The 11,254-nt window shown below is 35.8% G+C and overlaps 1 long non-coding RNA gene across 1 annotated transcript; it reads left to right on the forward strand.

The window, feature by feature from the left end:
• The first annotated feature begins 2,836 nt into the window (after positions 1-2,836).
• On the forward strand, positions 2,837-7,344 carry LOC136071379 (uncharacterized). Its single transcript, XR_010632673.1, has 2 exons — positions 2,837-2,894; positions 7,192-7,344. It is a non-coding gene; the product is annotated as an uncharacterized LOC136071379 (long non-coding RNA).
• The last annotated feature ends 3,910 nt before the right edge of the window (positions 7,345-11,254 follow it).

Raw genomic sequence — 11,254 nt, forward strand, 5'->3', positions numbered from 1 at the left:
GATTGTGTTCGTAAAAATAATCTGACAAACATTTTTTTATTTTTGGCTTGCACGAAAAATTTCAAAATTTCCTATATCTTTATATATATATATATATATAGAGATAATAGATAGAAACTTTATTGATGTAAACTATATGAATTACAAGCTTCGCCATGAGCATCACGGGCAGTACAAGGGGGCTAACAGAAAAAATATAATAAGACCATCCCCATACCAATCCAGAAAAAGGAAAAAACAGTAGAAACACAAACAGCAATGCAGAAGAACAAAAGCACCCAACAGCCTCCTTCATACCTATACTTGAGCTGGATTTAGTCGCTGGTACTCCACTAGAAAACCAGTAGCCTCCTTATAAATGTTTTTCAGATGCCGTTGGATTTTTTCAAAGTAGAATTTATTCCTCGCATTCCAGATTGCCCAGGACTCCATCGCCCGCTGCTCTAACTCCTCCTAATTACGTCTGTCAACCACATCCTGAATAGAAAGAAAAAGTCTGGAGCTGCATTTCGACATTTCTGGATTTTTCCACGGCATAAAGCCCAAACATTCCTGGCGAACGAACATTCCTATAGCACAAGTTCAATAGATTTTATACTCTTTGCAGCAAAACTCACACCTAATTGGCTCCACCTGCAATTTTCGCCTGTGTAGATTTCCTCAAGTGGGTTGTATATTGGAGTAAGCTCGCCAAAGAAAAGTATGTACCTTTGGAGAGACATTTAGTTTCCAGATTGGCCGATCCAACCTAGCCATTGAGTGCTCAATTTGGGCTTGTTCCTTTATTCTCAAGACTACCTGATATGATGATTTCACCGTGAAGGTCTTGCTGCAATTCTCGTCCCAAATCAGAGTGTCACGGGTTGTGGTATTCTGCAAAGGAAAGGCCAGAATTCCCATTCGGGTTCTATAGGCAAAGAGATCAAAGATTCTGTCCCTATTCCACTGCATAGTATCAGTATCCATAAGCTCGCTTACAAACAAATTTGGCCGAGCTTCCCCAAGGAAAACAGGTTTGTGGGACAACCATTTATGTGTTGAGACTTCAATTTGTCTGCCGTCATCAACCTTCCAAATTGAGCCCTCCCTGATAATCTCCCTTGCTACCAACAGGCTACGCCATACATAGGAGGGATTGTTACCAAGAACTGCATCCATGAATGAGCAATCGGGGAAATATCTTGCTTTACACACCCTATAAAACAGATAATGAGTATTATGGAACAGCCGCCATGCCTATTTAGCAAATAAAGCTAAATTAAATGCTTGAATATGCCGAAAGCCCATGCCACCATTTTATTAAATGGTAAATTTAACAACTTCTTCCAATTGATCCAATGTATTTTCTTCTCATCCTTTGTCTATCCCCACCAATATTTTTGCCAAAGTAGAGTTGATGGTATCACATAACGCCTTAGGATTTTTAAAATTCCCATAGTGTAGGTAGGTATTGCCTAAGCAACTGTTTTGATTAAAATTACTTTACCTACATTCGAGATGAATTTTTCTTTCCACCCCATAACTCTACTAGTAATTTTTTCCCGAAGATCTCTAAAGGTATTCACCTTAGATTTACCACCCACCATTGGAAGGCCCATGAACTTCTCACAATCCTCCATAATTCTTGCCCATATCAATCTCTGAATATCCCTTTTAACATCGGGTCTTGTATTACGAGTGAAGAAAATTGAAGTCTTCTATCTATTTATTACTTGACCTAATGCTTCTCATAACACCGCAGTAACCGAAGGAGGAGTTGGCATTCCTCCACTGTAGCCTGGAAAAAAATGAAGCTATCATTTGTAAATAGGAAATGAGATATGCATGGCCCATTAGTGCTGGACAAAATACCATGAGGCTATGGCATGCAACAGCTTGTCTAATTAATGAGGAGAGGCCCTCTGCACATGATAGGAACAGATAAGGAGATAATGGGTCTCCTTGTTTAATACCTCAAGATGGAGTGATATATCCTCTAGGCTCACCAGTTATAAGCACCTAGTATGAAGTAGTTCAAACTGTTTCCATAGCTAACTAGACCCATCGTACATCAATTCTCAATTCGATCATAATTTGCCTAAGAAAACCCCATTCCACTTGTAGACGCCGCATTTTGTATCTATTAATAAATCTTGGTCCCCAGCCCTAGTGATAAGCTTGACATATGTCAACTAAGAGTAACTAAGGAGTTCACAATAATTTGGAAGTAATTACAACTCAAAAGTGCTCAAGTCACTTTGAAATCAATATTGAAAAATGACCTTTCCTCACTGTTTTGACCATGAATTTTGATCCACAAAGAATTATTGAATGATATTTATTTCATTGGAAAGTAGACATTCTGAGATCCAATTTGAATACAAATTTTGCCTAATTTGGACTTATATTGAGTAAGTTATGACCATTTGAAGTTCAGCCAACTGGGCAACCTGATTTTCTGTGTTTTAAAACTTCATTTTAAGTGCCCAAATCATCATGCTCTGATGTGAGTTGGCTCATAGACCCTTGGAACGTCCAAAGACAATTTAAAAGCCCCAAAAACCCTAATTTTAACTTATAAATACTCTCTTATGTCTCCAATCAAAACCCTAGCTAGAGGAGGGGATTTTTTGGCCTCCATATTCTCTAAAACCCTTTTTTCTCTTTTCAAAACCCTAGGGCAGAACCTTAGCATGCTTTTTACAAAATTAAAACCTCTCTTTAGTTAGTTCTAAGGAAAAACCTATTTTCCAAAATTTATTTCTCAAAATCTTTTTCAAATCTTTTTGTTCTTAAGTTGTAATTACTAACAATTGTGGTGTTCTTTGATTATCTTTGTCTTCTCCATCTAATCTTTGTGTTGTAGGCACTAAGGGGTCATTTAAACAACTTCAAATCTATGATTCTAAAGCAAGGTGAGCCTCTTTTCCATGGTTTCCCACTTTGCTTAATATGATTCACTTGATTTTCTTGATATAGTTTTTCCATTTTGTTATATTTGATTTGTTTGATGTTCTTAATTATGTTTGATATATTTTAATATGATTTTAAGTTGTTTATAATCTGTTTTAGGTTGTTCTTGTTTCATTATTTTGGTTTCATGTAAAGTATAACATGTATGTTGATGTTATATTTGTTTAGTATAATTGTTTGTTTTGTTTCATGTTTATTTGTTTATATTGATGTTTGTTTTATTTGCTTCTTGTTAGTGTAAGTGTTTAGGGTTCTAACATGCTTGTTTGATTTCTATTTTAATATCTCTAAATGATTAAATTTGTAAAAATGTAATTTTTTCGAATCTGTACTAAAGGATGCATATGCATCTTTGAGTGTGCATATGCACCTCGAATCCAGATTAGGGAAAAATCTTGTTTTTTACTATTTTAATCATTTTTAACATGTTATCTAATTCTGCTTGACTCTTTTTAGGTTAATATGTTTATGTTTAATTATTTACCATGTTTATTTGAATCTTTTTGCCATATTTAGTTTATTTAATATTTTTTCATTGTATGTGTATATTTAATTGTCAACTTTCCATATTTAATTTATTTTGTTTGATTATGTTTTATTTGTTTCCTTTTACATTGTGATCTTTAATATGTTGTGTGTTTTATTTCCTTAAATGCACGATGTATGTTTAGGTTAAGGATTAGGGCTCTCTTAATAAACTCTTTAATTAAATATGGTCTAGCAAGACATAATGGAGATCGGCCCACAAGCAGGGCGGTCTTGAGTGCCCAACATCTGCCCAAAGTCATACCCAAATTCTGAACCCATAATCTAGTATGTGAATCCATGTATGTAAGTGATTAGCCCAAAAGGCCTAATATGGTTCCCAAACCTAAACTAGGTGGCACTCCACTTTTCTCTACCATGGCCCACTCGGTCGGGGTGTACTTTCCTTTGCACCTACACCACTCGATCATATGCCTTGCTAATATCTAGTTTGATGGAAATCTACCCCTTCCTCCCTGTTCTTTTATTCCTTATCATGTGCAAAACCTCAAATGCTACTATAGTATTATCAGTAATTAATCGGCTAGGAACAAAAGCATTTTGTGAATCTAAAATAACATTGGGCAAGATCATTTTTAGCCGGTTTGCCAGCACTTTGGATACCAATCTAGAGATAACGTTAGCAAGGCTAATCAATTTATAATCAAAAACTGTTTTAGGCTCATTAATATTGGGTATGAGTACAATGTGAGTGTCATTCATTTTTCGCAAAAAATGACATGAAGTCAAAACAAACAAAACAGCTTCCATAATATCAGTCCCTACTATATTCCAATATTTTTTGAAAAAAGAAGGGAGACATACCATCAGGGCGTGGAGACTTTGAAGGGTGCATTTGGAAGAGAGCTTGCTTGATCTCATCTGGTGAACATGTTTGGAGGAGTGTTTGATTCATATCAAGTGTGACAACCCAATCCACCTTGTCTAGAACAATATTCATCTCATTCGGATTTGAAACTGTGTAAAGCCTCTGAAAATAATCCTTGGCCACCCTTTCATTATCCTCTTCTAAAGTACATCAATGAGCCCCATCATCCATAAAACTGACAATGTGATTTTTTTCTCCGGCGTTGACTGTCTCTTTGATGGAAATATTTTATGTTTTTGTCACCAGCAGGTAACCAGATAACACGAAATCATTGTCTCCAAGATAGTTCCTCCTGATATAAAAGGGCATCAACCTCATCTTTGACTACCTGTATCATATCTAAATTTGCTGCATCGTTCATTACCGTGAGCTGCTCCAATAGCTTTTCTTTTTCCTCTAACTGTGTCTTAAAGCTACCCATGTTTCTACTCCATGCTACCAGGGCCATACGGCACACCCTGATTTTTTAGAATAGCCAAAACATTGGGCTGCCCGTAGGGCTTTTCCTATTCCAGGCTTCCTGTGTAATGTTTTCACGTTCAAGATGTGTCACCCACTTCTCCTTAAACCTCTTTGGAATTTCCTTCCTTCTTCCATTCTGTGTATCCCCCTATAATGTGAGTAAGCCTAGATCATGGTCTGAATATGATGCTTGGAGGTGCCACACCGCGGCCTGTGGAAATAATTCCCTTCATTCAAGTGTTGCATAAGAACACCCTTATTCCCTCTAAAGCTCTCCCAAAGGGGAATGAAATCAATCCATACAAGGACCTACTATGGGCTCATGTGATTCGAAGCCAATCAATATGTATTGCAAGAAACACCTATGTGTAGCTATGTATACCTAATGAATGAGTGGCTATGTATACCTAATGAACGCCTTAAAGAGCCTCTTAACAATTACCTACCTAAACCAAGCAAGATTCCAGAATCAATCCATTACCAGCAAGATACAGCTCAGCCAAAAAACATGAATGCCCATGCAAGTTGCAATCAAACTAAAGCGCGTTAGTAGGCTATTTTCAATAAGGAGCATGTTAGCGCTTTACTAATAACATAGAAAGGGCTTTTCTGGCTAAAAATGCCCCATCAATAAAGTTAGGGCTCTTCGGACCTTCCCCACATTGCTAGAGTGATGGGCACATGCTTCTCAGCCTAAAGAAAAGCTTCCACATGTCGACCATTGCGCCATGTAAAAATATTTCCTTGATACCCAATATCAACTAAACCACAATGTAATAGTGCACTTCGAAAATCCTCCATAAGCCGAGGATATTTTGGAAGGCAACCTTGTTTCTTCAACGAACTCAAAATTTCAATGAAGTCTCCAATACATACCTATGGCAAAAAATCTCGAGAGTGTAGGTGTTTCAAATAACCCTAAGATTCATGCTTTCGTTGTTCCTCTAGTCTGCCATAGAAACCAATAAGTCTCTAGGGGGAGTTTGGGTTAATCATGATACATGCATCAATGTGATTCAAGGAGTAGGCTTGGACATCTAGAGTTACCTCATCCTTCCAAAACATGGCTAATCCACCCACCCTTTAAACACAAGGAACAACAAGCATATTGTCGTATCGTAAATCTGCTTGAATATTTCTCATTTCATCCACTGTTTTTTGTCTCCATCAGGAACAGAACCTTGGGAGCTTTTTCCCTCACCAAGTGAGAGAAAACTACTCCTACACAAGGGTTCCGAAGCCCCTTATAGTTCCAACTTATGATTTTCATTGTGTGCTTGGTGGGGCTAGACCTCAACCTCCACCATTGTGCATGCTTAATCATTGGATTGACCCTTTGTTCTTTCCCTTTCCCTAGTGTTACCATCCTTCTACTCAAACCTAGACATGGCAATACGGGTCAAAATTTTCTGACCTGACCCGACCCAAAAAAACCTAACTCGAACTCGATTTTTTTGACCTGAAGCAAAAACGAGTTGATCTGTGACCCAACCCATTTTTTTACAGGTCAACCTGACCTGACTCGGATAACCTATGACCCGACCCGTTTTAAAAAATTCGCTAATTTTTTTTTAATTACGTCTTGATACTATGTGCATTTATGCACAAAGTACCAAAACTATTAATAATATACTCAATATTTATCATAACCAATAAAAAGAGCATTGTGCTTGACAGTAGACAACTAAGAAAAGACATAACACTACTGTCACTACACAAGGGCCAACTTGGCCGACTCACAACCATTAAAAAACAAAATCTCATTCAATGGTCAATGCTTGCTAGTTGTAGTCCATCACCCACTCGATTCACTCCATTGTCCAAAGGCCAAAGCCAAAGCACAACAAAATGCCCAATACAATCGATTATACAAACAAACCTGAAAAGTGAAACCTGAAAGTTTAGTTGAGTTCCTCTACTTCTCTAAGCTCTCTTGCGCCTCCATGTTCACAGTCTCTACCGTTCTTCAGTCTTCACACATTCGGCATAATGTGGAAGCTATGTTATGTACTAAAAGTTGGCTATATATATTTGAAGGTAATTTAATTTTTTTTATAGTCATAATTATACAATTTTAATTCTTTATTGATTTACTTTTATGATACATTAAGTTATATTAAAAAATTATATTATAGATGAAGATGCTGACGAAATTGGCCAACTTGAGCTACAATTTGCAAGTATGAATATCTGTAGTGCTGAATTTGCTACCAATATTGAGTAAATTGAGATTGAGGTGTAATTCTTATAAAATATTTATTTATTCTTCTTTACTTAATATGTTATGTTTATTTTTAAATATTTTTTTTGTTTAGTTTATCTTTCTAAGTAATCTAACTTTACTATTATTTTAAATGCAACAGGAACATGTACACTTAAGAAGACTAATAACTTGCTATTTTACTGGCTCACTTGTTTTGTTGTTTTAAGAGTTATCTTTTTTTGAAGTTGTAAACTTGTAATTATATGCATTTTGACAATAAATTATTAATATTGAAAACTTTTTCCATCATAAATTTATGACTATAAATAATTTTTGTCATGCTCAAAAGTTAAACCTATTAGAATTGGAAGAATATTAACAAGTGGCATTAACTACAATTCATTTACTTAACTAATTTTATTCATTCTCTCTAAACAGGTTGTCATTGATTTGTTTTTGTAATTAAAAAAAAAAAAATACTGAAAAATACGGGTCAACCCGACCCTACCCGCGACCTGATTGACCCGCAACCCGATTGACCCAACCTGAACCCAACCCGCCCCGCCCGTTTTGCCATATCTACTCAAACCCCAATCTGCATTTTTGTCCCACTGCCTCCTTTCCCGATTCACTTGTACTCCCTTGGATCAGTGTTTTTGGTTTCACGAGCTTGTCATTCTTTTTCCACGTCTATGTAACACTTGTTTTTTTCTTTAAACTGTCACGTGAGGAGCCATTTGACACATTAGTAGTTGAGGTAGCCGCTAGGGTTTTAGAGTTTGATACCCCGAGAATCTCTCCCACATCTTTTTCCATAAACATAACCGGCACACTCATTAAAATCTCTCCCAAAATATCGGTTACTTGTGCCGTTGCTGAGTTATCCATTTGCATCATGGATTCATTATGAGCGTGATCCATGCAAAACTTATTTGAAACAGACGCATTCATTCCCTCTTCTCCTGTGAAAATAGCCAGCTCAGAATCACTATGCATAACGGCTTCCAGGTTGGTAGCAGTGTCATTTGAAACTCCCCCATGTTGCTGTCAAGGTGGGTAGGGCTGATCGCTTGCCTGGTCATTGGTTTCCTCCGTATTGCACCATGGCGGACTTGGTGGTTTCCTCCCCCTCCGGTGCCTTGCCATTCAATTACCAGCCCTAAGCCATTTACCATATGGCTTATCTCCATCTACTGTCAATATTGGGTAACAGTAGTCCCCAACCTCATGTCCTACTACACCACAGTTCAAGCACAATCCAACAACCGCTCATACTTGAATGCAATCCAAACTTTATCCAAAAACTTAATTCACCGCTATAAATATCGTACAAAACAATTAAAATCAACACAAAAAATAAGCACAATTATAATAAAATTCAAAAACTTACACTAATAAGCACAATAAATATAACAGTGCATTTGCCACAAAAAAAAAAAAAAAAAAAAAACCATGAACAAATTTTAAGTTTGTTGTGTCAAATAGTGAGCGAGAAGTTAGTCTGGTAAAATCCATAGTAAAAGAGTCCAAGCAGGTTAGAGTTACAGTGGTCATGTGAGTAAAGCAATGATAGAAATTTAGGTTAATTTCTATTGTAAGAACCTCGATTTAATTGGTGCGTAAACTCTTAGTGTGTGTTTTGTTTTTTGTTTTCCTTTAATGAGTACCATCATTTTTTCACAACATAAACAAATTACTGTGTCATTTATATTTTCGCACTCATATTATTGTGATTTGTTGTGGTGATATAATTAATCCTGAATTGAATTCATCTATATATATATATATATATCAGTAAAACTCAAAACAAGTCAAATTAGATTCTTGATTGAATTCTCAATTTTGTACTACGTGTCTCATATAAGTTTTTAAATTTCTGTGCTAAGTGAGTTATTGTATCGTATCAATTAAGTTTTCTTAATTTTGCAGCTAAATTTGAAAACCAAAAAGACTACAATAAGAACTTGGCTTGGGTACAATGCATCGAGCCATTAAGATTGCAACACATGACTATTTTTATACGAATGAAATGCACTGAGCTTAATTACTATTCATTAAAAAACAAATAAATAAATAAAATAAAAAGAGAGAACGAGAAAGAGAGATAGAGGGAGAGAGAGGGTCCATAAGGGAGAAGAGAGAGAGAGAGAGAGAGAGGAGAGAGAGAGAGAGAGAGAGAGAGAGAGAGAGAGAGAGAGAGAGAGAGAGAGAGAGAATAGGATATGCATGTAATGAACCAGAGGCTACATATTATTTTAGACATGATACTAATTGTCATACCCCTTACTAATCAATGGAAAGTAAAGCGCTTCTATTTATTGTACATGTTCTATGAATATTAATCTTAGGTTTTTATAGTTTCCAATGAATATAGTTGAAGTTTTAACTTACACACATGACCCTGCCACCTCATTAGCATACACAATTATTCTCACAAAAACTTGAAGAGTTGAAGTGCTTGGGTCATCTAGCAAAGGTTAAAATTTTAGTCTAGGTCTTCTTTTTCAGCTTCTTCTGGTAAATCTCTCTCTTTCTTGTGTTTTCAAATTTTAATGTGACCATAGATCCTTGGAAAACAACACCATCATCAATATTGGAGCCCATACATGGCCAAAAATCATCATCAACTACTCCATCCTTTATTATAAATCTGTATTTTATATATGATTTCCTCTCATTTTTTGTGGGTTTAAATTGAGTTTATGAAATTTACTTTTTTATATTAGAGTGTATTTCCTGCCATTACAATTGACTTTCTTTCCATATGTGTCTTTTGATAAAATTATGTTTGGATATCTTCATCTAGACCCACTAAAATTAGGGGATTTAAATGGAGGAACAAAAACAACTAAATATCTTTTGAGACTGTAAGATCCTTAGGCCCCTTTTTTTTTACTAAGATTTGTTTTGTCTTTGCATTTTGGATATCTATGTACTTCAATTAGGCTTATGTATCATCTTTTTTTTTTTTTTTTTTTTTTTTTTNCATAGGAGTTAATTTTAAGATCTAGACTAGGTCCTAGAAATAGCACTAGAAAATGGAAGTTGTTGACTTCTCGACACCTACCTCGATATCTCTCAATAGATTAAAGTGAGCCTCGATAGATTCTCAATCAATCAAAAATTACAAAATCTGATCTCAGACAAGCCTGTATTTTTTTTTTTTTTTTTTTTTTTTTTTTTGAAATTTTGACATTAAATGGATTTCTATAAAAGCTAAAGGTTCCTTTACGGGTGCTTGACTTTTGAGGTGATATCCTAATTTTTCATGACTACATCATTGTTAATTTTTCTTTTGTTTCCTTTGAATTAACCATAAAAATATAAATGTCTTGTCTTGACAAATGCACGACTTAGCAGTTAGCAAAACATAGTTTGATGCAAAGGGTGTAATGCCATTTATTGTTAATGGATTTGAGTTAGATTTACATATGTGTGGTTTTGAATTTTCAGTTTGATATCTTCTTATCCTTTTGACTCTCCAAGACTATGCATTCGAAAGTAACTATAATGATCAAGTTTCAAGTAAAGGTAGTTTGTGGACATGAAATTGACTTCAATGATATATTTCTATATACATTCTAAAATTATTACTTTGGATAGGGATTTATAGTAGTCACAGTATCTACAATTGTTATACCTATGATAATATACACTGAAAGCTCGAAAATGCGTTGAAAACACAAGAGCTGTTTAGACCCCCAATTAAAAGTTACGGCTCGATTGATTTTATACTAACTTAATACTAAGTGCGGAATAGTGTAAAAGCGAGGGGATAAACAAACAGGCTACTCTAATCCATAATCAAAGCAACACACCAGTAAAATGGAATGTAAAAGAGTAGGGAAGAAAGATGCAAACACAAGATAACACGCCGATGTGTTATCGAAGAAGAAACCGAAGAACTCGGCAAAAAACCTCTTCACCGCCCTCCAAGCAGAAATCAATCCACTAGACAATCAGTTGGGATATATGGGTTAGCAAGAGACCCTCCAAGCCTAATATACCCGATGTACCTAAGCCCTCCAAACTCCTACTCCAACAAGGCTTCTCAGAACCGTGTCTTGTCTAGTTCTCTGGATCCCACTACAAGCTCCATGTTGCATCTGCCATCCTTGGCTTCTTCCAATACTTCCCAGCAGCACCAAAATTTCACTTGACACTCTAAAAGGGTGTGGTAAGTGTTTGGGTCATCAACCTCTCAATGGTTTGAAAATGAAGAG

The sequence above is a fragment of the Quercus suber genome, unplaced genomic scaffold, assembly GCF_002906115.3.
Source record: "Quercus suber isolate HL8 unplaced genomic scaffold, Cork oak 2.0 scaffold_307, whole genome shotgun sequence".
Classification (NCBI taxonomy): domain Eukaryota; kingdom Viridiplantae; phylum Streptophyta; class Magnoliopsida; order Fagales; family Fagaceae; genus Quercus; species Quercus suber.